The sequence below is a fragment of the Ambystoma mexicanum genome, chromosome 8 (genome assembly GCF_040938575.1).
Source record: "Ambystoma mexicanum isolate Mex_15411 chromosome 8, UKY_AmexF1_1, whole genome shotgun sequence".
NCBI lineage: Eukaryota > Metazoa > Chordata > Amphibia > Caudata > Ambystomatidae > Ambystoma > Ambystoma mexicanum.
Genome location: NC_090929.1, coordinates 731,687,756 through 731,708,030, shown reverse-complemented (window position 1 = coordinate 731,708,030; position 20,275 = coordinate 731,687,756). Strand labels below are relative to the sequence as shown.

Sequence of the window (20,275 nt, the reverse complement as noted above, 5' to 3'; positions counted from 1 at the left end):
TGGAGCACAAAAAAGCCTACAGCACCTGGTATTCCCAGGCGGTCTCCCATCCAGGTACTAACTAGGCCCGACACTGCTTAGCTTCGAGATCAGACGAGATCGGGCGCATTCAGTGTGGTGTGGCCGTAGGCTCTAGAAATGCTAAGAATATTACTCTTATGCATTTGCATTTAGTAAGCTAAGCCATGCAGCCACTTGCAACATGATACCACGCTCATCGCTCGATCAGCGCTTGATCAGGCGAGATATATAAGACTGGTGGGCCCATTCAGGACTCCTATGTCTGGTAGGATAACTTTAATCCATCCATCCTGTTTCTGTTGCAGGGAGGTGGAGAGAACAATCAACACAATAACGGCTTTCTTTCATGCCTCTTGAAGGACTCAATATTCTCTGTACTGCATTACATGTGAAAGTCGATTTATTACCCATGAACACACTACCTGTATGCTAATTATATGTAAATAGGTAGCTCCAGCCCTCATAATGTTGTCCAACATTTCCGCTATAAAACGGGATAAAATTATTTTGGAAACATACCAAATTTGAAAAGTAATTGAGAAGTTGCGCAATTACTAATCATGGAGCACAAAATAGCCTACAGCACCTGGTATTCCCAGGCGGTCTCCCATCCAGGTACTAACTAGGCCCGACACTGCTTAGCTTCCGAGATCAGACGAGATCGGGCGCATTCAGTGTGGTGTGGCCGTAGGCTCTGGGCCTAGTGAGTTTTGTACTTTTAAGCATCTAGTCGGCTAGACCTTGCAGTTTTGAAAGGCAATTGAGAAATGGCTCACTTCCTGAACTTGGAGCACAAAAAAGCCTACAGCACCTGGTATTCCCAGGCGGTCTCCCATCCAGGTACTAACTAGGCCCGACACTGCTTAGCTTCCGAGATCAGACGCATTCAGTGTGGTGTGGCCGTAGGCTCTGGTCCTAGTGAGTTTTGTACTTTTAAGCATCTAGTCGGCTAGACCTTGCAGTTTTGAAAGGCAATTGAGAAATGGCTCACTTCCTGAACTTGGAGCACAAAAAAGCCTACAGCACCTGGTATTCCCAGGCGGTCTCCCATCCAGGTACTAACTAGGCCCGACACTGCTTAGCTTCTGAGATCAGACGAGATCGGGCACATTCAGTGTGGTGTGGCCGTAGGCTCTGGTCCTAGTGAGTTTTGTACTTTTAAGCATCTAGTCGGCTAGACCTTGCAGTTTTGAAAGGCAATTGAGAAATGGCTCACTTCCTGAACTTGGAGCACAAAAAAGCCTACAGCACCTGGTATTCCCAGGCGGTCTCCCATCCAGGTACTAACTAGGCCCGACACTGCTTAGCTTCCGAGATCAGACGAGATCGGGCGCATTCAGTGTGGTGTGGCCGTAGGCTCTGGGCCTAGTGAGTTTTGTACTTTTAAGCATCTAGTCGGCTAGACCTTGCAGTTTTGAAAGGCAATTGAGAAATGGCTCACTTCCTGAACGTGGAGCACAAAAAAGCCTACAGCACCTGGTATTCCCAGGCGGTCTCCCATCCAGGTACTAACTAGGCCCGACACTGCTTAGCTTCCGAGATCAGACAAGATCGGGCGCATTCAGTGTGGTGTGGCCGTAGGCTCTAGAAATGCTAAGAATATTACTCTTATGCATTTGCATTTAGTAAGCTAAGCCATGCAGCCACTTGCAACATGATACCACGCTCATCGCTCGATCAGCGCTTGATCAGGCGAGATATATAAGACTGGTGGGCCCATTCAGGACTCCTATGTCTGGTAGGATAACTTTAATCCATCCATCCTGTTTCTGTTGCAGGGAGGTGGAGAGAACAATCAACACAATAACGGCTTTCTTTCATGCCTCTTGAAGGACTCAATATTCTCTGTACTGCATTACATGTGAAAGTCGATTTATTACCCATGAACACACTACCTGTATGCTAATTATATGTAAATAGGTAGCTCCAGCCCTCATAATGTTGTCCAACATTTCCGCTATAAAACGGGATAAAATTATTTTGGAAACATACCAAATTTGAAAAGTAATTGAGAAGTTGCGCAATTACTAATCATGGAGCACAAAATAGCCTACAGCACCTGGTATTCCCAGGCGGTCTCCCATCCAGGTACTAACTAGGCCCGACACTGCTTAGCTTCCGAGATCAGACGAGATCGGGCGCATTCAGTGTGGTGTGGCCGTAGGCTCTGGGCCTAGTGAGTTTTGTACTTTTAAGCATCTAGTCGGCTAGACCTTGCAGTTTTGAAAGGCAATTGAGAAATGGCTCACTTCCTGAACTTGGAGCACAAAAAAGCCTACAGCACCTGGTATTCCCAGGCGGTCTCCCATCCAGGTACTAACTAGGCCCGACACTGCTTAGCTTCCGAGATCAGACGAGATCGGGCGCATTCAGTGTGGTGTGGCCGTAGGCTCTGGTCCTAGTGAGTTTTGTACTTTTAAGCATCTAGTCGGCTAGACCTTGCAGTTTTGAAAGGCAATTGAGAAATGGCTCACTTCCTGAACTTGGAGCACAAAAAAGCCTACAGCACCTGGTATTCCCAGGCGGTCTCCCATCCAGGTACTAACTAGGCCCGACACTGCTTAGCTTCTGAGATCAGACGAGATCGGGCACATTCAGTGTGGTGTGGCCGTAGGCTCTGGTCCTAGTGAGTTTTGTACTTTTAAGCATCTAGTCGGCTAGACCTTGCAGTTTTGAAAGGCAATTGAGAAATGGCTCACTTCCTGAACTTGGAGCACAAAAAAGCCTACAGCACCTGGTATTCCCAGGCGGTCTCCCATCCAGGTACTAACTAGGCCCGACACTGCTTAGCTTCCGAGATCAGACGAGATCGGGCGCATTCAGTGTGGTGTGGCCGTAGGCTCTGGGCCTAGTGAGTTTTGTACTTTTAAGCATCTAGTCGGCTAGACCTTGCAGTTTTGAAAGGCAATTGAGAAATGGCTCACTTCCTGAACTTGGAGCACAAAAAAGCCTACAGCACCTGGTATTCCCAGGCGGTCTCCCATCCAGGTACTAACTAGGCCCGACACTGCTTAGCTTCCGAGATCAGACGAGATCGGGCGCATTCAGTGTGGTGTGGCCGTAGGCTCTAGAAATGCTAAGAATATTACTCTTATGCATTTGCATTTAGTAAGCTAAGCCATGCAGCCACTTGCAACATGATACCACGCTCATCGCTCGATCAGCGCTTGATCAGGCGAGATATATAAGACTGGTGGGCCCATTCAGGACTCCTATGTCTGGTAGGATAACTTTAATCCATCCATCCTGTTTCTGTTGCAGGGAGGTGGAGAGAACAATCAACACAATAACGGCTTTCTTTCATGCCTCTTGAAGGACTCAATATTCTCTGTACTGCATTACATGTGAAAGTCGATTTATTACCCATGAACACACTACCTGTATGCTAATTATATGTAAATAGGTAGCTCCAGCCCTCATAATGTTGTCCAACATTTCCGCTATAAAACGGGATAAAATTATTTTGGAAACATACCAAATTTGAAAAGTAATTGAGAAGTTGCGCAATTACTAATCATGGAGCACAAAATAGCCTACAGCACCTGGTATTCCCAGGCCGTCTCCCATCCAGGTACTAACTAGGCCCGACACTGCTTAGCTTCCGAGATCAGACGAGATCGGGCGCATTCAGTGTGGTGCGGCCGTAGGCTCTGGGCCTAGTGAGTTTTGTACTTTTAAGCATCTAGTCGGCTAGACCTTGCAGTTTTGAAAGGCAATTGAGAAATGGCTCACTTCCTGAACTTGGAGCACAAAAAAGCCTACAGCACCTGGTATTCCCAGGCAGTCTCCCATCCAGGTACTAACTAGGCCCGACACTGCTTAGCTTCCGAGATCAGACGAGATCGGGCGCATTCAGTGTGGTGTGGCCGTAGGCTCTGGGCCTAGTGAGTTTTGTACTTTTAAGCATCTAGTCGGCTAGACCTTGCAGTTTTGAAAGGCAATTGAGAAATGGCTCACTTCCTGAACTTGGAGCACAAAAAAGCCTACAGCACCTGGTATTCCCAGGCGGTCTCCCATCCAGGTACTAACTAGGCCCGACACTGCTTAGCTTCCGAGATCAGACGAGATCGGGCGCATTCAGTCTGGTGTGGCCGTAGGCTCTAGTAATGCTAAGAATATTACTCTTATGCATTTGCATTTAGTAAGCTAAGCCATGCAGCCACTTGCAACATGATACCACGCTCATCGCTCGATCAGCGCTCGATCAGGCGAGATATATAAGACTGGTGGGCCCATTCAGGACTCCTATGTCTGGTAGGATAACTTTAATCCATCCATCCTGTTTCTGTTGCAGGGAGGTGGAGAGAACAATCAACACAATAACGGCTTTCTTTCATGCCTCTTGAAGGACTCAATATTCTCTGTACTGCATTACATGTGAAAGTCGATTTATTACCCATGAACACACTACCTGTATGCTAATTATATGTAAATAGGTAGCTCCAGCCCTCATAATGTTGTCCAACATTTCCGCTATAAAACGGGATAAAATTATTTTGGAAACATACCAAATTTGAAAAGTAATTGAGAAGTTGTGCAATTACTAATCATGGAGCACAAAATAGCCTACAGCACCTGGTATTCCCAGGCGGTCTCCCATCCAGGTACTAACTAGGCCCGACACTGCTTAGCTTCCGAGATCAGACGAGATCGGGCGCATTCAGTGTGGTGTGGCCGTAGGCTCTGGGCCTAGTGAGTTTTGTACTTTTAAGCATCTAGTCGGCTAGACCTTGCAGTTTTGAAAGGCAATTGAGAAATGGCTCACTTCCTGAACTTGGAGCACAAAAAAGCCTACAGCACCTGGTATTCCCAGGCGGTCTCCCATCCAGGTACTAACTAGGCCCGACACTGCTTAGCTTCCGAGATCAGACGAGATCGGGCGCATTCAGTGTGGTGTGGCCGTAGGCTCTGGTCCTAGTGAGTTTTGTACTTTTAAGCATCTAGTCGGCTAGACCTTGCAGTTTTGAAAGGCAATTGAGAAATGGCTCACTTCCTGAACTTGGAGCACAAAAAAGCCTACAGCACCTGGTATTCCCAGGCCGTCTCCCATCCAGGTACTAACTAGGCCCGACACTGCTTAGCTTCCGAGATCAGACGAGATCGGGCGCATTCAGTGTGGTGTGGCCGTAGGCTCTGGGCCTAGTGAGTTTTGTACTTTTAAGCATCTAGTCGGCTAGACCTTGCAGTTTTGAAAGGCAATTGAGAAATGGCTCACTTCCTGAACTTGGAGCACAAAAAAGCCTACAGCACCTGGTATTCCCAGGCAGTCTCCCATCCAGGTACTAACTAGGCCCGACACTGCTTAGCTTCCGAGATCAGACGAGATCGGGCGCATTCAGTGTGGTGTGGCCGTAGGCTCTAGAAATGCTAAGAATATTACTCTTATGCATTTGCATTTAGTAAGCTAAGCCATGCAGCCACTTGCATCATGATACCACGCTCATCGCTCGATCAGGCTCGATCAGGCGAGATATATAAGACTGGTGGGCCCATTCAGGACTCCTATGTCTGGTAGGATAACTTTAATCCATCCATCCTGTTTCTGTTGCAGGGAGGTGGAGAGAACAATCAACACAATAACGGCTTTCTTTCATGCCTCTTGAAGGACTCAATATTCTCTGTACTGCATTACATGTGAAAGTCGATTTATTACCCATGAACACACTACCTGTATGCTAATTATATGTAAATAGGTAGCTCCAGCCCTCATAATGTTGTCCAACATTTCCGCTATAAAACGGGATAAAATTATTTTGGAAACATACCAAATTTGAAAAGTAATTGAGAAGTTGTGCAATTACTAATCATGGAGCACAAAATAGCCTACAGCACCTGGTATTCCCAGGCGGTCTCCCATCCAGGTACTAACTAGGCCCGACACTGCTTAGCTTCCGAGATCAGACGAGATCGGGCGCATTCAGTGTGGTGTGGCCGTAGGCTCAGGGCCTAGTGAGTTTTGTACTTTTAAGCATCTAGTCGGCTAGACCTTGCAGTTTTGAAAGGCAATTGAGAAATGGCTCACTTCCTGAACTTGGAGCACAAAAAAGCCTACAGCACCTGGTATTCCCAGGCGGTCTCCCATCCAGGTACTAACTAGGCCCGACACTGCTTAGCTTCCGAGATCAGACGAGATCGGGCGCATTCAGTGTGGTGTGGCCGTAGGCTCTGGTCCTAGTGAGTTTTGTACTTTTAAGCATCTAGTCGGCTAGACCTTGCAGTTTTGAAAGGCAATTGAGAAATGGCTCACTTCCTGAACTTGGAGCACAAAAAAGCCTACAGCACCTGGTATTCCCAGGCGGTCTCCCATCCAGGTACTAACTAGGCCCGACACTGCTTAGCTTCCGAGATCAGACGAGATCGGGCGCATTCAGTGTGGTGTGGCCGTAGGCTCTGGGCCTAGTGAGTTTTGTACTTTTAAGCATCTAGTCGGCTAGACCTTGCAGTTTTGAAAGGCAATTGAGAAATGGCTCACTTCCTGAACTTGGAGCACAAAAAAGCCTACAGCACCTGGTATTCCCAGGCGGTCTCCCATCCAGGTACTAACTAGGCCCGACACTGCTTAGCTTCCGAGATCAGACGAGATCGGGCGCATTCAGTGTGGTGTGGCCGTAGGCTCTAGAAATGCTAAGAATATTACTCTTATGCATTTGCATTTAGTAAGCTAAGCCATGCAGCCACTTGCAACATGATACCACGCTCATCGCTCGATCAGGCTCGATCAGGCGAGATATATAAGACTGGTGGGCCCATTCAGGACTCCTATGTCTGGTAGGATAACTTTAATCCATCCATCCTGTTTCTGTTGCAGGGAGGTGGAGAGAACAATCAACACAATAACGCCTTTCTTTCATGCCTCTTGAAGGACTCAATATTCTCTGTACTGCATTACATGTGAAAGTCGATTTATTACCCATGAACACACTACCTGTATGCTAATTATATGTAAATAGGTAGCTCCAGCCCTCATAATGTTGTCCAACATTTCCGCTATAAAACGGGATAAAATTATTTTGGAAACATACCAAATTTGAAAAGTAATTGAGAAGTTGCGCAATTACTAATCATGGAGCACAAAATAGCCTACAGCACCTGGTATTCCCAGGCGGTCTCCCATCCAGGTACTAACTAGGCCCGACACGGCTTAGCTTCCGAGATCAGACGAGATCGGGCGCATTCAGTGTGGTGTGGCCGTAGTGAGTTTTGTACTTTTAAGCATCTAGTCGGCTAGACCTTGCAGTTTTGAAAGGCAATTGAGAAATGGCTCACTTCCTGAACTTGGAGCACAAAAAAGCCTACAGCACCTGGTATTCCCAGGCAGTCTCCCATCCAGGTACTAACTAGGCCCGACACTGCTTAGCTTCCGAGATCAGACGCATTCAGTGTGGTGTGGCCGTAGGCTCAGATCCTAGTGAGTTTTGTACTTTTAAGCATCTAGTCGGCTAGACCTTGCAGTTTTGAAAGGCAATTGAGAAATGGCTCACTTCCTGAACTTGGAGCACAAAAAAGCCTACAGCACCTGGTATTCCCAGGCGGTCTCCCATCCAGGTACTAACTAGGCCCGACACTGCTTAGCTTCTGCGATCAGACGAGATCGGGCACATTCAGTGTGGTGTGGCCGTAGGCTCTGGTCCTAGTGAGTTTTGTACTTTTAAGCATCTAGTCGGCTAGACCTTGCAGTTTTGAAAGGCAATTGAGAAATGGCTCACTTCCTGAACTTGGAGCACAAAAAAGCCTACAGCACCTGGTATTCCCAGGCGGTCTCCCATCCAGGTACTAACTAGGCCCGACACTGCTTAGCTTCCGAGATCAGACGAGATCGGGCGCATTCAGTGTGGTGTGGCCGTAGGCTCTGGGCCTAGTGAGTTTTGTACTTTTAAGCATCTAGTCGGCTAGACCTTGCAGTTTTGAAAGGCAATTGAGAAATGGCTCACTTCCTGAACTTGGAGCACAAAAAAGCCTACAGCACCTGGTATTCCCAGGCGGTCTCCCATCCAGGTACTAACTAGGCCCGACACTGCTTAGCTTCGAGATCAGACGAGATCGGGCGCATTCAGTGTGGTGTGGCCGTAGGCTCTAGAAATGCTAAGAATATTACTCTTATGCATTTGCATTTAGTAAGCTAAGCCATGCAGCCACTTGCAACATGATACCACGCTCATCGCTCGATCAGCGCTTGATCAGGCGAGATATATAAGACTGGTGGGCCCATTCAGGACTCCTATGTCTGGTAGGATAACTTTAATCCATCCATCCTGTTTCTGTTGCAGGGAGGTGGAGAGAACAATCAACACAATAACGGCTTTCTTTCATGCCTCTTGAAGGACTCAATATTCTCTGTACTGCATTACATGTGAAAGTCGATTTATTACCCATGAACACACTACCTGTATGCTAATTATATGTAAATAGGTAGCTCCAGCCCTCATAATGTTGTCCAACATTTCCGCTATAAAACGGGATAAAATTATTTTGGAAACATACCAAATTTGAAAAGTAATTGAGAAGTTGCGCAATTACTAATCATGGAGCACAAAATAGCCTACAGCACCTGGTATTCCCAGGCGGTCTCCCATCCAGGTACTAACTAGGCCCGACACTGCTTAGCTTCCGAGATCAGACGAGATCGGGCGCATTCAGTGTGGTGTGGCCGTAGGCTCTGGGCCTAGTGAGTTTTGTACTTTTAAGCATCTAGTCGGCTAGACCTTGCAGTTTTGAAAGGCAATTGAGAAATGGCTCACTTCCTGAACTTGGAGCACAAAAAAGCCTACAGCACCTGGTATTCCCAGGCGGTCTCCCATCCAGGTACTAACTAGGCCCGACACTGCTTAGCTTCCGAGATCAGACGCATTCAGTGTGGTGTGGCCGTAGGCTCTGGTCCTAGTGAGTTTTGTACTTTTAAGCATCTAGTCGGCTAGACCTTGCAGTTTTGAAAGGCAATTGAGAAATGGCTCACTTCCTGAACTTGGAGCACAAAAAAGCCTACAGCACCTGGTATTCCCAGGCGGTCTCCCATCCAGGTACTAACTAGGCCCGACACTGCTTAGCTTCTGAGATCAGACGAGATCGGGCACATTCAGTGTGGTGTGGCCGTAGGCTCTGGTCCTAGTGAGTTTTGTACTTTTAAGCATCTAGTCGGCTAGACCTTGCAGTTTTGAAAGGCAATTGAGAAATGGCTCACTTCCTGAACTTGGAGCACAAAAAAGCCTACAGCACCTGGTATTCCCAGGCGGTCTCCCATCCAGGTACTAACTAGGCCCGACACTGCTTAGCTTCCGAGATCAGACGAGATCGGGCGCATTCAGTGTGGTGTGGCCGTAGGCTCTGGGCCTAGTGAGTTTTGTACTTTTAAGCATCTAGTCGGCTAGACCTTGCAGTTTTGAAAGGCAATTGAGAAATGGCTCACTTCCTGAACTTGGAGCACAAAAAAGCCTACAGCACCTGGTATTCCCAGGCGGTCTCCCATCCAGGTACTAACTAGGCCCGACACTGCTTAGCTTCCGAGATCAGACGAGATCGGGCGCATTCAGTGTGGTGTGGCCGTAGGCTCTAGAAATGCTAAGAATATTACTCTTATGCATTTGCATTTAGTAAGCTAAGCCATGCAGCCACTTGCAACATGATACCACGCTCATCGCTCGATCAGCGCTTGATCAGGCGAGATATATAAGACTGGTGGGCCCATTCAGGACTCCTATGTCTGGTAGGATAACTTTAATCCATCCATCCTGTTTCTGTTGCAGGGAGGTGGAGAGAACAATCAACACAATAACGGCTTTCTTTCATGCCTCTTGAAGGACTCAATATTCTCTGTACTGCATTACATGTGAAAGTCGATTTATTACCCATGAACACACTACCTGTATGCTAATTATATGTAAATAGGTAGCTCCAGCCCTCATAATGTTGTCCAACATTTCCGCTATAAAACGGGATAAAATTATTTTGGAAACATACCAAATTTGAAAAGTAATTGAGAAGTTGCGCAATTACTAATCATGGAGCACAAAATAGCCTACAGCACCTGGTATTCCCAGGCGGTCTCCCATCCAGGTACTAACTAGGCCCGACACTGCTTAGCTTCCGAGATCGGGCGCATTCAGTGTGGTGTGGCCGTAGGCTCTGGGCCTAGTGAGTTTTGTACTTTTAAGCATCTAGTCGGCTAGACCTTGCAGTTTTGAAAGGCAATTGAGAAATGGCTCACTTCCTGAACTTGGAGCACAAAAAAGCCTACAGCACCTGGTATTCCCAGGCGGTCTCCCATCCAGGTACTAACTAGGCCCGACACTGCTTAGCTTCCGAGATCAGACGAGATCGGGCGCATTCAGTGTGGTGTGGCCGTAGGCTCTGGTCCTAGTGAGTTTTGTACTTTTAAGCATCTAGTCGGCTAGACCTTGCAGTTTTGAAAGGCAATTGAGAAATGGCTCACTTCCTGAACTTGGAGCACAAAAAAGCCTACAGCACCTGGTATTCCCAGGCGGTCTCCCATCCAGGTACTAACTAGGCCCGACACTGCTTAGCTTCTGAGATCAGACGAGATCGGGCACATTCAGTGTGGTGTGGCCGTAGGCTTTGGTCCTAGTGAGTTTTGTACTTTTAAGCATCTAGTCGGCTAGACCTTGCAGTTTTGAAAGGCAATTGAGAAATGGCTCACTTCCTGAACTTGGAGCACAAAAAAGCCTACAGCACCTGGTATTCCCAGGCGGTCTCCCATCCAGGTACTAACTAGGCCCGACACTGCTTAGCTTCCGAGATCAGACGAGATCGGGCGCATTCAGTGTGGTGTGGCCGTAGGCTCTGGGCCTAGTGAGTTTTGTACTTTTAAGCATCTAGTCGGCTAGACCTTGCAGTTTTGAAAGGCAATTGAGAAATGGCTCACTTCCTGAACTTGGAGCACAAAAAAGCCTACAGCACCTGGTATTCCCAGGCGGTCTCCCATCCAGGTACTAACTAGGCCCGACACTGCTTAGCTTCCGAGATCAGACGAGATCGGGCGCATTCAGTGTGGTGTGGCCGTAGGCTCTAGAAATGCTAAGAATATTACTCTTATGCATTTGCATTTAGTAAGCTAAGCCATGCAGCCACTTGCAACATGATACCACGCTCATCGCTCGATCAGCGCTTGATCAGGCGAGATATATAAGACTGGTGGGCCCATTCAGGACTCCTATGTCTGGTAGGATAACTTTAATCCATCCATCCTGTTTCTGTTGCAGGGAGGTGGAGAGAACAATCAACACAATAACGGCTTTCTTTCATGCCTCTTGAAGGACTCAATATTCTCTGTACTGCATTACATGTGAAAGTCGATTTATTACCCATGAACACACTACCTGTATGCTAATTATATGTAAATAGGTAGCTCCAGCCCTCATAATGTTGTCCAACATTTCCGCTATAAAACGGGATAAAATTATTTTGGAAACATACCAAATTTGAAAAGTAATTGAGAAGTTGCGCAATTACTAATCATGGAGCACAAAATAGCCTACAGCACCTGGTATTCCCAGGCCGTCTCCCATCCAGGTACTAACTAGGCCCGACACTGCTTAGCTTCCGAGATCAGACGAGATCGGGCGCATTCAGTGTGGTGCGGCCGTAGGCTCTGGGCCTAGTGAGTTTTGTACTTTTAAGCATCTAGTCGGCTAGACCTTGCAGTTTTGAAAGGCAATTGAGAAATGGCTCACTTCCTGAACTTGGAGCACAAAAAAGCCTACAGCACCTGGTATTCCCAGGCAGTCTCCCATCCAGGTACTAACTAGGCCCGACACTGCTTAGCTTCCGAGATCAGACGAGATCGGGCGCATTCAGTGTGGTGTGGCCGTAGGCTCTAGAAATGCTAAGAATATTACTCTTATGCATTTGCATTTAGTAAGCTAAGCCATGCAGCCACTTGCAACATGATACCACGCTCATCGCTCGATCAGCGCTCGATCAGGCTCGATCAGGCGAGATATATAAGACTGGTGGGCCCATTCAGGACTCCTATGTCTGGTAGGATAACTTTAATCCATCCATCCTGTTTCTGTTGCAGGGAGATGGAGAGAACAATCAACACAATAACGGCTTTCTTTCATGCCTCTTGAAGGACTCAATATTCTCTGTACTGCATTACATGTGAACGTCGATTTATTACCCATGAACACACTACCTGTATGCTAATTATATGTAAATAGGTAGCTCCAGCCCTCATAATGTTGTCCAACATTTCCGCTATAAAACGGGATAAAATTATTTTGGAAACATACCAAATTTGAAAAGTAATTGAGAAGTTGTGCAATTACTAATCATGGAGCACAAAATAGCCTACAGCACCTGGTATTCCCAGGCGGTCTCCCATCCAGGTACTAACTAGGCCCGACACTGCTTAGCTTCCGAGATCAGACGAGATCGGGCGCATTCAGTGTGGTGTGGCCGTAGGCTCTGGTCCTAGTGAGTTTTGTACTTTTAAGCATCTAGTCGGCTAGACCTTGCAGTTTTGAAAGGCAATTGAGAAATGGCTCACTTCCTGAACTTGGAGCACAAAAAAGCCTACAGCACCTGGTATTCCCAGGCCGTCTCCCATCCAGGTACTAACTAGGCCCGACACTGCTTAGCTTCCGAGATCAGACGAGATCGGGCGCATTCAGTGTGGTGTGGCCGTAGGCTCTGGGCCTAGTGAGTTTTGTACTTTTAAGCATCTAGTCGGCTAGACCTTGCAGTTTTGAAAGGCAATTGAGAAATGGCTCACTTCCTGAACTTGGAGCACAAAAAAGCCTACAGCACCTGGTATTCCCAGGCGGTCTCCCATCCAGGTACTAACTAGGCCCGACACTGCTTAGCTTCCGAGATCAGACGAGATCGGGCGCATTCAGTCTGGTGTGGCCGTAGGCTCTAGTAATGCTAAGAATATTACTCTTATGCATTTGCATTTAGTAAGCTAAGCCATGCAGCCACTTGCAACATGATACCACGCTCATCGCTCGATCAGCGCTTGATCAGGCGAGATATATAAGACTGGTGGGCCCATTCAGGACTCCTATGTCTGGTAGGATAACTTTAATCCATCCATCCTGTTTCTGTTGCAGGGAGGTGGAGAGAACAATCAACACAATAACGGCTTTCTTTCATGCCTCTTGAAGGACTCAATATTCTCTGTACTGCATTACATGTGAAAGTCGATTTATTACCCATGAACACACTACCTGTATGCTAATTATATGTAAATAGGTAGCTCCAGCCCTCATAATGTTGTCCAACATTTCCGCTATAAAACGGGATAAAATTATTTTGGAAACATACCAAATTTGAAAAGTAATTGAGAAGTTGCGCAATTACTAATCATGGAGCACAAAATAGCCTACAGCACCTGGTATTCCCAGGCGGTCTCCCATCCAGGTACTAACTAGGCCCGACACTGCTTAGCTTCCGAGATCAGACGAGATCGGGCGCATTCAGTGTGGTGTGGCCGTAGGCTCTGGGCCTAGTGAGTTTTGTACTTTTAAGCATCTAGTCGGCTAGACCTTGCAGTTTTGAAAGGCAATTGAGAAATGGCTCACTTCCTGAACTTGGAGCACAAAAAAGCCTACAGCACCTGGTATTCCCAGGCGGTCTCCCATCCAGGTACTAACTAGGCCCGACACTGCTTAGCTTCCGAGATCAGACGCATTCAGTGTGGTGTGGCCGTAGGCTCTGGTCCTAGTGAGTTTTGTACTTTTAAGCATCTAGTCGGCTAGACCTTGCAGTTTTGAAAGGCAATTGAGAAATGGCTCACTTCCTGAACTTGGAGCACAAAAAAGCCTACAGCACCTGGTATTCCCAGGCGGTCTCCCATCCAGGTACTAACTAGGCCCGACACTGCTTAGCTTCTGAGATCAGACGAGATCGGGCACATTCAGTGTGGTGTGGCCGTAGGCTCTGGTCCTAGTGAGTTTTGTACTTTTAAGCATCTAGTCGGCTAGACCTTGCAGTTTTGAAAGGCAATTGAGAAATGGCTCACTTCCTGAACTTGGAGCACAAAAAAGCCTACAGCACCTGGTATTCCCAGGCGGTCTCCCATCCAGGTACTAACTAGGCCCGACACTGCTTAGCTTCCGAGATCAGACGAGATCGGGCGCATTCAGTGTGGTGTGGCCGTAGGCTCTGGGCCTAGTGAGTTTTGTACTTTTAAGCATCTAGTCGGCTAGACCTTGCAGTTTTGAAAGGCAATTGAGAAATGGCTCACTTCCTGAACTTGGAGCACAAAAAAGCCTACAGCACCTGGTATTCCCAGGCGGTCTCCCATCCAGGTACTAACTAGGCCCGACACTGCTTAGCTTCTGAGATCAGACGAGATCGGGCACATTCAGTGTGGTGTGGCCGTAGGCTCTGGTCCTAGTGAGTTTTGTACTTTTAAGCATCTAGTCGGCTAGACCTTGCAGTTTTGAAAGGCAATTGAGAAATGGCTCACTTCCTGAACTTGGAGCACAAAAAAGCCTACAGCACCTGGTATTCCCAGGCGGTCTCCCATCCAGGTACTAACTAGGCCCGACACTGCTTAGCTTCCGAGATCAGACGAGATCGGGCGCATTCAGTGTGGTGTGGCCGTAGGCTCTGGTCCTAGTGAGTTTTGTACTTTTAAGCATCTAGTCGGCTAGACCTTGCAGTTTTGAAAGGCAATTGAGAAATGGCTCACTTCCTGAACTTGGAGCACAAAAAAGCCTACAGCACCTGGTATTCCCAGGCGGTCTCCCATCCAGGTACTAACTAGGCCCGACACTGCTTAGCTTCCGAGATCAGACGAGATCGGGCGCATTCAGTGTGGTGTGGCCGTAGGCTCTGGGCCTAGTGAGTTTTGTACTTTTAAGCATCTAGTCGGCTAGACCTTGCAGTTTTGAAAGGCAATTGAGAAATGGCTCACTTCCTGAACTTGGAGCACAAAAAAGCCTACAGCACCTGGTATTCCCAGGCGGTCTCCCATCCAGGTACTAACTAGGCCCGACACTGCTTAGCTTCCGAGATCAGACGAGATCGGGCGCATTCAGTGTGGTGTGGCCGTAGGCTCTAGAAATGCTAAGAATATTACTCTTATGCATTTGCATTTAGTAAGCTAAGCCATGCAGCCACTTGCAACATGATACCACGCTCATCGCTCGATCAGCGCTTGATCAGGCGAGATATATAAGACTGGTGGGCCCATTCAGGACTCCTATGTCTGGTAGGATAACTTTAATCCATCCATCCTGTTTCTGTTGCAGGGAGGTGGAGAGAACAATCAACACAATAACGGCTTTCTTTCATGCCTCTTGAAGGACTCAATATTCTCTGTACTGCATTACATGTGAAAGTCGATTTATTACCCATGAACACACTACCTGTATGCTAATTATATGTAAATAGGTAGCTCCAGCCCTCATAATGTTGTCCAACATTTCCGCTATAAAACGGGATAAAATTATTTTGGAAACATACCAAATTTGAAAAGTAATTGAGAAGTTGCGCAATTACTAATCATGGAGCACAAAATAGCCTACAGCACCTGGTATTCCCAGGCCGTCTCCCATCCAGGTACTAACTAGGCCCGACACTGCTTAGCTTCCGAGATCAGACGAGATCGGGCGCATTCAGTGTGGTGCGCCGTAGGCTCTGGGCCTAGTGAGTTTTGTACTTTTAAGCATCTAGTCGGCTAGACCTTGCAGTTTTGAAAGGCAATTGAGAAATGGCTCACTTCCTGAACTTGGAGCACAAAAAAGCCTACAGCACCTGGTATTCCCAGGCAGTCTCCCATCCAGGTACTAACTAGGCCCGACACTGCTTAGCTTCCGAGATCAGACGAGATCGGGCGCATTCAGTGTGGTGTGGCCGTAGGCTCTAGAAATGCTAAGAATATTACTCTTATGCATTTGCATTTAGTAAGCTAAGCCATGCAGCCACTTGCAACATGATACCACGCTCATCGCTCGATCAGCGCTCGATCAGGCTCGATCAGGCGAGATATATAAGACTGGTGGGCCCATTCAGGACTCCTATGTCTGGTAGGATAACTTTAATCCATCCATCCTGTTTCTGTTGCAGGGAGATGGAGAGAACAATCAACACAATAACGGCTTTCTTTCATGCCTCTTGAAGGACTCAATATTCTCTGTACTGCATTACATGTGAACGTCGATTTATTACCCATGAACACACTACCTGTATGCTAATTATATGTAAATAGGTAGCTCCAGCCCTCATAATGTTGTCCAACATTTCCGCTATAAAACGGGATAAAATTATTTTGGAAACATACCAAATTTGAAAAGTAATTGAGAAGTTGTGCAATTACTAATCATGGAGCACAAAATAGCCTACAGCACCTGGTATTCCCAGGCGGTCTCCCATCCAGGTACTAACTAGGCCCGACACTGCTTAGCTTCCGAGATCAGACGAGATCGGGCGCATTCAGTGTGGTGTGGCCGTAGGCTCTGGTCCTAGTGAGTTTTGTACTTTTAAGCATCTAGTCGGCTAGACCTTGCAGTTTTGAAAGGCAATTGAGAAATGGCTCACTTCCTGAACTTGGAGCACAAAAAAGCCTACAGCACCTGGTATTCCCAGGCCGTCTCCCATCCAGGTACTAACTAGGCCCGACACTGCTTAGCTTCCGAGATCAGACGAGATCGGGCGCATTCAGTGTGGTGTGGCCGTAGGCTCTGGGCCTAGTGAGTTTTGTACTTTTAAGGATCTAGTCGGCTAGACCTTGCAGTTTTGAAAGGCAATTGAGAAATGGCTCACTTCCTGAACTTGGAGCACAAAAAAGCCTACAGCACCTGGTATTCCCAGGCGGTCTCCCATCCAGGTACTAACTAGGCCCGACACTGCTTAGCTTCCGAGATCAGACGAGATCGGGCGCATTCAGTCTGGTGTGGCCGTAGGCTCTAGTAATGCTAAGAATATTACTCTTATGCATTTGCATTTAGTAAGCTAAGCCATGCAGCCACTTGCAACATGATACCACGCTCATCGCTCGATCAGCGCTCGATCAGGCGAGATATATAAGACTGGTGGGCCCATTCAGGACTCCTATGTCTGGTAGGATAACTTTAATCCATCCATCCTGTTTCTGTTGCAGGGAGGTGGAGAGAACAATCAACACAATAACGGCTTTCTTTCATGCCTCTTGAAGGACTCAATATTCTCTGTACTGCATTACATGTGAAAGTCGATTTATTACCCATGAACACACTACCTGTATGCTAATTATATGTAAATAGGTAGCTCCAGCCCTCATAATGTTGTCCAACATTTCCGCTATAAAACGGGATAAAATTATTTTGGAAACATACCAAATTTGAAAAGTAATTGAGAAGTTGTGCAATTACTAATCATGGAGCACAAAATAGCCTACAGCACCTGGTATTCCCAGGCGGTCTCCCATCCAGGTACTAACTAGGCCCGACACTGCTTAGCTTCCGAGATCAGACGAGATCGGGCGCATTCAGTGTGGTGTGGCCGTAGGCTCTGGGCCTAGTGAGTTTTGTACTTTTAAGCATCTAGTCGGCTAGACCTTGCAGTTTTGAAAGGCAATTGAGAAATGGCTCACTTCCTGAACTTGGAGCACAAAAAAGCCTACAGCACCTGGTATTCCCAGGCGGTCTCCCATCCAGGTACTAACTAGGCCCGACACTGCTTAGCTTCCGAGATCAGACGAGATCGGGCGCATTCAGTGTGGTGTGGCCGTAGGCTCTGGTCCTAGTGAGTTTTGTACTTTTAAGCATCTAGTCGGCTAGACCTTGCAGTTTTGAAAGGCAATTGAGAAATGGCTCACTTCCTGAACTTGGAGCACAAAAAAGCCTACAGCACCTGGTATTCCCAGGCCGTCTCCCATCCAGGTACTAACTAGGCCCGACACTGCTTAGCTTCCGAGATCAGACGAGATCGGGCGCATTCAGTGTGGTGTGGCCGTAGGCTCTGGGCCTAGTGAGTTTTGTACTTTTAAGCATCTAGTCGGCTAGACCTTGCAGTTTTGAAAGGCAATTGAGAAATGGCTCACTTCCTGAACTTGGAGCACAAAAAAGCCTACAGCACCTGGTATTCCCAGGCAGTCTCCCATCCAGGTACTAACTAGGCCCGACACTGCTTAGCTTCCGAGATCAGACGAGATCGGGCGCATTCAGTGTGGTGTGGCCGTAGGCTCTAGAAATGCTAAGAATATTACTCTTATGCATTTGCATTTAGTAAGCTAAGCCATGCAGCCACTTGCATCATGATACCACGCTCATCGCTCGATCAGGCTCGATCAGGCGAGATATATAAGACTGGTGGGCCCATTCAGGACTCCTATGTCTGGTAGGATAACTTTAATCCATCCATCCTGTTTCTGTTGCAGGGAGGTGGAGAGAACAATCAACACAATAACGGCTTTCTTTCATGCCTCTTGAAGGACTCAATATTCTCTGTACTGCATTACATGTGAAAGTCGATTTATTACCCATGAACACACTACCTGTATGCTAATTATATGTAAATAGGTAGCTCCAGCCCTCATAATGTTGTCCAACATTTCCGCTATAAAACGGGATAAAATTATTTTGGAAACATACCAAATTTGAAAAGTAATTGAGAAGTTGTGCAATTACTAATCATGGAGCACAAAATAGCCTACAGCACCTGGTATTCCCAGGCGGTCTCCCATCCAGGTACTAACTAGGCCCGACACTGCTTAGCTTCCGAGATCAGACGAGATCGGGCGCATTCAGTGTGGTGTGGCCGTAGGCTCAGGGCCTAGTGAGTTTTGTACTTTTAAGCATCTAGTCGGCTAGACCTTGCAGTTTTGAAAGGCAATTGAGAAATGGCTCACTTCCTGAACTTGGAGCACAAAAAAGCCTACAGCACCTGGTATTCCCAGGCGGTCTCCCATCCAGGTACTAACTAGGCCCGACACTGCTTAGCTTCCAAGATCAGACGAGATCGGGCGCATTCAGTGTGGTGTGGCCGTAGGCTCTGGTCCCAGTGAGTTTTGTACTTTTAAGCATCTAGTCGGCTAGACCTTGCAGTTTTGAAAGGCAATTGAGAAATGGCTCACTTCCTGAACTTGGAGCACAAAAAAGCCTACAGCACCTGGTATTCCCAGGCGGTCTCCCATCCAGGTACTAACTAGGCCTGACACTGCTTAGCTTCCGAGATCAGACGAGATCGGGCGCATTCAGTGTGGTGTGGCCGTAGGCTCTGGGCCTAGTGAGTTTTGTACTTTTAAGCATCTAGTCGGCTAGACCTTGCAGTTTTGAAAGGCAATTGAGAAATGGCTCACTTCCTGAACTTGGAGCACAAAAAAGCCTACAGCACCTGGTATTCCCAGGCGGTCTCCCATCCAGGTACTAACTAGGCCCGACACTGCTTAGCTTCCGAGATCAGACGAGATCGGGCGCATTCAGTGTGGTGTGGCCGTAGGCTCGAGTAATGCTAAGAATATTACTCTTATGCATTTGCATTTAGTAAGCTAAGCCATGCAGCCACTTGCAACATGATACCACGCTCATCGCTCGATCAGGCTCGATCAGGCGAGATATATAAGACTGGTGGGCCCATTCAGGACTCCTATGTCTGGTAGGATAACTTTAATCCATCCATCCTGTTTCTGTTGCAGGGAGGTGGAGAGAACAATCAACACAATAACGGCTTTCTTTCATGCCTCTTGAAGGACTCAATATTCTCTGTACTGCATTACATGTGAAAGTCGATTTATTACCCATGAACACACTACCTGTATGCTAATTATATGTAAATAGGTAGCTCCAGCCCTCATAATGTTGTCCAACATTTCCGCTATAAAACGGGATAAAATTATTTTGGAAACATACCAAATTTGAAAAGTAATTGAGAAGTTGTGCAATTACTAATCATGGAGCACAAAATAGCCTACAGCACCTGGTATTCCCAGGCGGTCTCCCATCCAGGTACTAACTAGGCCCGACACTGCTTAGCTTCCGAGATCAGACGAGATCGGGCGCATTCAGTGTGGTGTGGCCGTAGGCTCTGGGCCTAGTGAGTTTTGTACTTTTAAGCATCTAGTCGGCTAGACCTTGCAGTTTTGAAAGGTAATTGAGAAATGGCTCACTTCCTGAACTTGGAGCACAAAAAAGCCTACAGCACCTGGTATTCCCAGGCGGTCTCCCATCCAGGTACTAACTAGGCCCGACACTGCTTAGCTTCTGAGATCAGACGAGATCGGGCGCATTCAGTGTGGTGTGGCCGTAGGCTCTGGTCCTAGTGAGTTTTGTACTTTTAAGCATCTAGTCGGCTAGACCTTGCAGTTTTGAAAGGC

The 20,275-nt window shown here is 47.3% G+C and overlaps 59 non-coding genes and 6 pseudogenes across 59 annotated transcripts; all 65 read right to left on the bottom strand.

Annotated features, from left to right (window-relative positions):
* Positions 1 to 13: 13 nt before the first annotated feature.
* On the bottom strand, positions 14 to 131 carry LOC138480307 (5S ribosomal RNA). Its single transcript, XR_011273994.1, has one exon. It is a non-coding gene; the product is annotated as a 5S ribosomal RNA (ribosomal RNA).
* Positions 132 to 595: 464 nt separating this feature from the next.
* Positions 596 to 714, bottom strand: LOC138476548 (5S ribosomal RNA). Its single transcript, XR_011270588.1, has one exon. It is a non-coding gene; the product is annotated as a 5S ribosomal RNA (ribosomal RNA).
* A 106-nt stretch (positions 715 to 820) lies between these two features.
* LOC138474573 (5S ribosomal RNA) lies at positions 821 to 929 on the bottom strand (annotated as a pseudogene).
* Positions 930 to 1,035: 106 nt separating this feature from the next.
* Positions 1,036 to 1,154, bottom strand: LOC138479863 (5S ribosomal RNA). The gene has a single exon (XR_011273598.1). It is a non-coding gene; the product is annotated as a 5S ribosomal RNA (ribosomal RNA).
* Positions 1,155 to 1,260: 106 nt separating this feature from the next.
* On the bottom strand, positions 1,261 to 1,379 carry LOC138476547 (5S ribosomal RNA). Its single transcript, XR_011270587.1, has one exon. It is a non-coding gene; the product is annotated as a 5S ribosomal RNA (ribosomal RNA).
* A 106-nt stretch (positions 1,380 to 1,485) lies between these two features.
* Positions 1,486 to 1,604, bottom strand: LOC138478842 (5S ribosomal RNA). Its single transcript, XR_011272671.1, has one exon. It is a non-coding gene; the product is annotated as a 5S ribosomal RNA (ribosomal RNA).
* Positions 1,605 to 2,068: 464 nt separating this feature from the next.
* Positions 2,069 to 2,187, bottom strand: LOC138476546 (5S ribosomal RNA). Its single transcript, XR_011270586.1, has one exon. It is a non-coding gene; the product is annotated as a 5S ribosomal RNA (ribosomal RNA).
* A 106-nt stretch (positions 2,188 to 2,293) lies between these two features.
* On the bottom strand, positions 2,294 to 2,412 carry LOC138476544 (5S ribosomal RNA). The gene has a single exon (XR_011270585.1). It is a non-coding gene; the product is annotated as a 5S ribosomal RNA (ribosomal RNA).
* A 106-nt stretch (positions 2,413 to 2,518) lies between these two features.
* Positions 2,519 to 2,637, bottom strand: LOC138479862 (5S ribosomal RNA). Its single transcript, XR_011273597.1, has one exon. It is a non-coding gene; the product is annotated as a 5S ribosomal RNA (ribosomal RNA).
* Positions 2,638 to 2,743: 106 nt separating this feature from the next.
* On the bottom strand, positions 2,744 to 2,862 carry LOC138476543 (5S ribosomal RNA). The gene has a single exon (XR_011270584.1). It is a non-coding gene; the product is annotated as a 5S ribosomal RNA (ribosomal RNA).
* A 106-nt stretch (positions 2,863 to 2,968) lies between these two features.
* LOC138476542 (5S ribosomal RNA) lies at positions 2,969 to 3,087 on the bottom strand. Its single transcript, XR_011270583.1, has one exon. It is a non-coding gene; the product is annotated as a 5S ribosomal RNA (ribosomal RNA).
* Positions 3,088 to 3,551: 464 nt separating this feature from the next.
* LOC138480185 (5S ribosomal RNA) lies at positions 3,552 to 3,670 on the bottom strand. Its single transcript, XR_011273891.1, has one exon. It is a non-coding gene; the product is annotated as a 5S ribosomal RNA (ribosomal RNA).
* A 106-nt stretch (positions 3,671 to 3,776) lies between these two features.
* LOC138478490 (5S ribosomal RNA) lies at positions 3,777 to 3,895 on the bottom strand. Its single transcript, XR_011272353.1, has one exon. It is a non-coding gene; the product is annotated as a 5S ribosomal RNA (ribosomal RNA).
* A 106-nt stretch (positions 3,896 to 4,001) lies between these two features.
* Positions 4,002 to 4,120, bottom strand: LOC138479206 (5S ribosomal RNA). Its single transcript, XR_011273002.1, has one exon. It is a non-coding gene; the product is annotated as a 5S ribosomal RNA (ribosomal RNA).
* A 464-nt stretch (positions 4,121 to 4,584) lies between these two features.
* Positions 4,585 to 4,703, bottom strand: LOC138476541 (5S ribosomal RNA). Its single transcript, XR_011270582.1, has one exon. It is a non-coding gene; the product is annotated as a 5S ribosomal RNA (ribosomal RNA).
* Positions 4,704 to 4,809: 106 nt separating this feature from the next.
* Positions 4,810 to 4,928, bottom strand: LOC138476540 (5S ribosomal RNA). Its single transcript, XR_011270581.1, has one exon. It is a non-coding gene; the product is annotated as a 5S ribosomal RNA (ribosomal RNA).
* Positions 4,929 to 5,034: 106 nt separating this feature from the next.
* LOC138479713 (5S ribosomal RNA) lies at positions 5,035 to 5,153 on the bottom strand. The gene has a single exon (XR_011273463.1). It is a non-coding gene; the product is annotated as a 5S ribosomal RNA (ribosomal RNA).
* A 106-nt stretch (positions 5,154 to 5,259) lies between these two features.
* On the bottom strand, positions 5,260 to 5,378 carry LOC138478489 (5S ribosomal RNA). The gene has a single exon (XR_011272352.1). It is a non-coding gene; the product is annotated as a 5S ribosomal RNA (ribosomal RNA).
* Positions 5,379 to 5,841: 463 nt separating this feature from the next.
* LOC138476538 (5S ribosomal RNA) lies at positions 5,842 to 5,960 on the bottom strand. Its single transcript, XR_011270579.1, has one exon. It is a non-coding gene; the product is annotated as a 5S ribosomal RNA (ribosomal RNA).
* Positions 5,961 to 6,066: 106 nt separating this feature from the next.
* Positions 6,067 to 6,185, bottom strand: LOC138476537 (5S ribosomal RNA). The gene has a single exon (XR_011270578.1). It is a non-coding gene; the product is annotated as a 5S ribosomal RNA (ribosomal RNA).
* A 106-nt stretch (positions 6,186 to 6,291) lies between these two features.
* LOC138476536 (5S ribosomal RNA) lies at positions 6,292 to 6,410 on the bottom strand. Its single transcript, XR_011270577.1, has one exon. It is a non-coding gene; the product is annotated as a 5S ribosomal RNA (ribosomal RNA).
* Positions 6,411 to 6,516: 106 nt separating this feature from the next.
* LOC138476535 (5S ribosomal RNA) lies at positions 6,517 to 6,635 on the bottom strand. The gene has a single exon (XR_011270576.1). It is a non-coding gene; the product is annotated as a 5S ribosomal RNA (ribosomal RNA).
* Positions 6,636 to 7,098: 463 nt separating this feature from the next.
* LOC138480374 (5S ribosomal RNA) lies at positions 7,099 to 7,217 on the bottom strand. Its single transcript, XR_011274055.1, has one exon. It is a non-coding gene; the product is annotated as a 5S ribosomal RNA (ribosomal RNA).
* A 93-nt stretch (positions 7,218 to 7,310) lies between these two features.
* Positions 7,311 to 7,419, bottom strand: LOC138474708 (5S ribosomal RNA; annotated as a pseudogene).
* Positions 7,420 to 7,525: 106 nt separating this feature from the next.
* Positions 7,526 to 7,644, bottom strand: LOC138473849 (5S ribosomal RNA). Its single transcript, XR_011268959.1, has one exon. It is a non-coding gene; the product is annotated as a 5S ribosomal RNA (ribosomal RNA).
* Positions 7,645 to 7,750: 106 nt separating this feature from the next.
* On the bottom strand, positions 7,751 to 7,869 carry LOC138476533 (5S ribosomal RNA). Its single transcript, XR_011270575.1, has one exon. It is a non-coding gene; the product is annotated as a 5S ribosomal RNA (ribosomal RNA).
* Positions 7,870 to 7,975: 106 nt separating this feature from the next.
* LOC138480306 (5S ribosomal RNA) lies at positions 7,976 to 8,093 on the bottom strand. Its single transcript, XR_011273993.1, has one exon. It is a non-coding gene; the product is annotated as a 5S ribosomal RNA (ribosomal RNA).
* Positions 8,094 to 8,557: 464 nt separating this feature from the next.
* On the bottom strand, positions 8,558 to 8,676 carry LOC138476532 (5S ribosomal RNA). The gene has a single exon (XR_011270574.1). It is a non-coding gene; the product is annotated as a 5S ribosomal RNA (ribosomal RNA).
* Positions 8,677 to 8,782: 106 nt separating this feature from the next.
* LOC138474572 (5S ribosomal RNA) lies at positions 8,783 to 8,891 on the bottom strand (annotated as a pseudogene).
* Positions 8,892 to 8,997: 106 nt separating this feature from the next.
* LOC138479860 (5S ribosomal RNA) lies at positions 8,998 to 9,116 on the bottom strand. Its single transcript, XR_011273596.1, has one exon. It is a non-coding gene; the product is annotated as a 5S ribosomal RNA (ribosomal RNA).
* Positions 9,117 to 9,222: 106 nt separating this feature from the next.
* Positions 9,223 to 9,341, bottom strand: LOC138476531 (5S ribosomal RNA). Its single transcript, XR_011270573.1, has one exon. It is a non-coding gene; the product is annotated as a 5S ribosomal RNA (ribosomal RNA).
* Positions 9,342 to 9,447: 106 nt separating this feature from the next.
* On the bottom strand, positions 9,448 to 9,566 carry LOC138476530 (5S ribosomal RNA). Its single transcript, XR_011270572.1, has one exon. It is a non-coding gene; the product is annotated as a 5S ribosomal RNA (ribosomal RNA).
* Positions 9,567 to 10,030: 464 nt separating this feature from the next.
* Positions 10,031 to 10,139, bottom strand: LOC138473994 (5S ribosomal RNA; annotated as a pseudogene).
* Positions 10,140 to 10,245: 106 nt separating this feature from the next.
* LOC138476529 (5S ribosomal RNA) lies at positions 10,246 to 10,364 on the bottom strand. Its single transcript, XR_011270571.1, has one exon. It is a non-coding gene; the product is annotated as a 5S ribosomal RNA (ribosomal RNA).
* Positions 10,365 to 10,470: 106 nt separating this feature from the next.
* On the bottom strand, positions 10,471 to 10,589 carry LOC138479859 (5S ribosomal RNA). Its single transcript, XR_011273595.1, has one exon. It is a non-coding gene; the product is annotated as a 5S ribosomal RNA (ribosomal RNA).
* A 106-nt stretch (positions 10,590 to 10,695) lies between these two features.
* LOC138476528 (5S ribosomal RNA) lies at positions 10,696 to 10,814 on the bottom strand. Its single transcript, XR_011270570.1, has one exon. It is a non-coding gene; the product is annotated as a 5S ribosomal RNA (ribosomal RNA).
* A 106-nt stretch (positions 10,815 to 10,920) lies between these two features.
* On the bottom strand, positions 10,921 to 11,039 carry LOC138476526 (5S ribosomal RNA). The gene has a single exon (XR_011270568.1). It is a non-coding gene; the product is annotated as a 5S ribosomal RNA (ribosomal RNA).
* A 464-nt stretch (positions 11,040 to 11,503) lies between these two features.
* On the bottom strand, positions 11,504 to 11,622 carry LOC138480184 (5S ribosomal RNA). Its single transcript, XR_011273890.1, has one exon. It is a non-coding gene; the product is annotated as a 5S ribosomal RNA (ribosomal RNA).
* Positions 11,623 to 11,728: 106 nt separating this feature from the next.
* LOC138478488 (5S ribosomal RNA) lies at positions 11,729 to 11,847 on the bottom strand. The gene has a single exon (XR_011272351.1). It is a non-coding gene; the product is annotated as a 5S ribosomal RNA (ribosomal RNA).
* A 474-nt stretch (positions 11,848 to 12,321) lies between these two features.
* On the bottom strand, positions 12,322 to 12,440 carry LOC138476525 (5S ribosomal RNA). Its single transcript, XR_011270567.1, has one exon. It is a non-coding gene; the product is annotated as a 5S ribosomal RNA (ribosomal RNA).
* A 106-nt stretch (positions 12,441 to 12,546) lies between these two features.
* LOC138479712 (5S ribosomal RNA) lies at positions 12,547 to 12,665 on the bottom strand. The gene has a single exon (XR_011273462.1). It is a non-coding gene; the product is annotated as a 5S ribosomal RNA (ribosomal RNA).
* A 106-nt stretch (positions 12,666 to 12,771) lies between these two features.
* Positions 12,772 to 12,890, bottom strand: LOC138479205 (5S ribosomal RNA). Its single transcript, XR_011273001.1, has one exon. It is a non-coding gene; the product is annotated as a 5S ribosomal RNA (ribosomal RNA).
* Positions 12,891 to 13,354: 464 nt separating this feature from the next.
* LOC138476524 (5S ribosomal RNA) lies at positions 13,355 to 13,473 on the bottom strand. The gene has a single exon (XR_011270566.1). It is a non-coding gene; the product is annotated as a 5S ribosomal RNA (ribosomal RNA).
* Positions 13,474 to 13,579: 106 nt separating this feature from the next.
* LOC138474571 (5S ribosomal RNA) lies at positions 13,580 to 13,688 on the bottom strand (annotated as a pseudogene).
* Positions 13,689 to 13,794: 106 nt separating this feature from the next.
* On the bottom strand, positions 13,795 to 13,913 carry LOC138479858 (5S ribosomal RNA). The gene has a single exon (XR_011273594.1). It is a non-coding gene; the product is annotated as a 5S ribosomal RNA (ribosomal RNA).
* Positions 13,914 to 14,019: 106 nt separating this feature from the next.
* LOC138476522 (5S ribosomal RNA) lies at positions 14,020 to 14,138 on the bottom strand. Its single transcript, XR_011270565.1, has one exon. It is a non-coding gene; the product is annotated as a 5S ribosomal RNA (ribosomal RNA).
* A 106-nt stretch (positions 14,139 to 14,244) lies between these two features.
* Positions 14,245 to 14,363, bottom strand: LOC138479857 (5S ribosomal RNA). The gene has a single exon (XR_011273593.1). It is a non-coding gene; the product is annotated as a 5S ribosomal RNA (ribosomal RNA).
* A 106-nt stretch (positions 14,364 to 14,469) lies between these two features.
* On the bottom strand, positions 14,470 to 14,588 carry LOC138476521 (5S ribosomal RNA). The gene has a single exon (XR_011270564.1). It is a non-coding gene; the product is annotated as a 5S ribosomal RNA (ribosomal RNA).
* Positions 14,589 to 14,694: 106 nt separating this feature from the next.
* Positions 14,695 to 14,813, bottom strand: LOC138476520 (5S ribosomal RNA). The gene has a single exon (XR_011270563.1). It is a non-coding gene; the product is annotated as a 5S ribosomal RNA (ribosomal RNA).
* A 106-nt stretch (positions 14,814 to 14,919) lies between these two features.
* LOC138476519 (5S ribosomal RNA) lies at positions 14,920 to 15,038 on the bottom strand. The gene has a single exon (XR_011270562.1). It is a non-coding gene; the product is annotated as a 5S ribosomal RNA (ribosomal RNA).
* A 464-nt stretch (positions 15,039 to 15,502) lies between these two features.
* On the bottom strand, positions 15,503 to 15,620 carry LOC138473927 (5S ribosomal RNA; annotated as a pseudogene).
* A 106-nt stretch (positions 15,621 to 15,726) lies between these two features.
* On the bottom strand, positions 15,727 to 15,845 carry LOC138478487 (5S ribosomal RNA). Its single transcript, XR_011272350.1, has one exon. It is a non-coding gene; the product is annotated as a 5S ribosomal RNA (ribosomal RNA).
* Positions 15,846 to 16,319: 474 nt separating this feature from the next.
* Positions 16,320 to 16,438, bottom strand: LOC138476518 (5S ribosomal RNA). Its single transcript, XR_011270561.1, has one exon. It is a non-coding gene; the product is annotated as a 5S ribosomal RNA (ribosomal RNA).
* A 106-nt stretch (positions 16,439 to 16,544) lies between these two features.
* On the bottom strand, positions 16,545 to 16,663 carry LOC138479711 (5S ribosomal RNA). Its single transcript, XR_011273461.1, has one exon. It is a non-coding gene; the product is annotated as a 5S ribosomal RNA (ribosomal RNA).
* Positions 16,664 to 16,769: 106 nt separating this feature from the next.
* On the bottom strand, positions 16,770 to 16,888 carry LOC138479204 (5S ribosomal RNA). Its single transcript, XR_011273000.1, has one exon. It is a non-coding gene; the product is annotated as a 5S ribosomal RNA (ribosomal RNA).
* Positions 16,889 to 17,352: 464 nt separating this feature from the next.
* Positions 17,353 to 17,471, bottom strand: LOC138476517 (5S ribosomal RNA). Its single transcript, XR_011270560.1, has one exon. It is a non-coding gene; the product is annotated as a 5S ribosomal RNA (ribosomal RNA).
* A 106-nt stretch (positions 17,472 to 17,577) lies between these two features.
* LOC138476516 (5S ribosomal RNA) lies at positions 17,578 to 17,696 on the bottom strand. Its single transcript, XR_011270559.1, has one exon. It is a non-coding gene; the product is annotated as a 5S ribosomal RNA (ribosomal RNA).
* Positions 17,697 to 17,802: 106 nt separating this feature from the next.
* LOC138479710 (5S ribosomal RNA) lies at positions 17,803 to 17,921 on the bottom strand. Its single transcript, XR_011273460.1, has one exon. It is a non-coding gene; the product is annotated as a 5S ribosomal RNA (ribosomal RNA).
* Positions 17,922 to 18,027: 106 nt separating this feature from the next.
* LOC138478486 (5S ribosomal RNA) lies at positions 18,028 to 18,146 on the bottom strand. The gene has a single exon (XR_011272349.1). It is a non-coding gene; the product is annotated as a 5S ribosomal RNA (ribosomal RNA).
* A 463-nt stretch (positions 18,147 to 18,609) lies between these two features.
* Positions 18,610 to 18,728, bottom strand: LOC138476514 (5S ribosomal RNA). The gene has a single exon (XR_011270557.1). It is a non-coding gene; the product is annotated as a 5S ribosomal RNA (ribosomal RNA).
* A 106-nt stretch (positions 18,729 to 18,834) lies between these two features.
* On the bottom strand, positions 18,835 to 18,953 carry LOC138478661 (5S ribosomal RNA). The gene has a single exon (XR_011272507.1). It is a non-coding gene; the product is annotated as a 5S ribosomal RNA (ribosomal RNA).
* Positions 18,954 to 19,059: 106 nt separating this feature from the next.
* On the bottom strand, positions 19,060 to 19,178 carry LOC138478916 (5S ribosomal RNA). Its single transcript, XR_011272738.1, has one exon. It is a non-coding gene; the product is annotated as a 5S ribosomal RNA (ribosomal RNA).
* A 106-nt stretch (positions 19,179 to 19,284) lies between these two features.
* LOC138476513 (5S ribosomal RNA) lies at positions 19,285 to 19,403 on the bottom strand. Its single transcript, XR_011270556.1, has one exon. It is a non-coding gene; the product is annotated as a 5S ribosomal RNA (ribosomal RNA).
* Positions 19,404 to 19,866: 463 nt separating this feature from the next.
* LOC138476511 (5S ribosomal RNA) lies at positions 19,867 to 19,985 on the bottom strand. Its single transcript, XR_011270555.1, has one exon. It is a non-coding gene; the product is annotated as a 5S ribosomal RNA (ribosomal RNA).
* Positions 19,986 to 20,091: 106 nt separating this feature from the next.
* LOC138478996 (5S ribosomal RNA) lies at positions 20,092 to 20,210 on the bottom strand. The gene has a single exon (XR_011272811.1). It is a non-coding gene; the product is annotated as a 5S ribosomal RNA (ribosomal RNA).
* Positions 20,211 to 20,275: the final 65 nt, after the last annotated feature.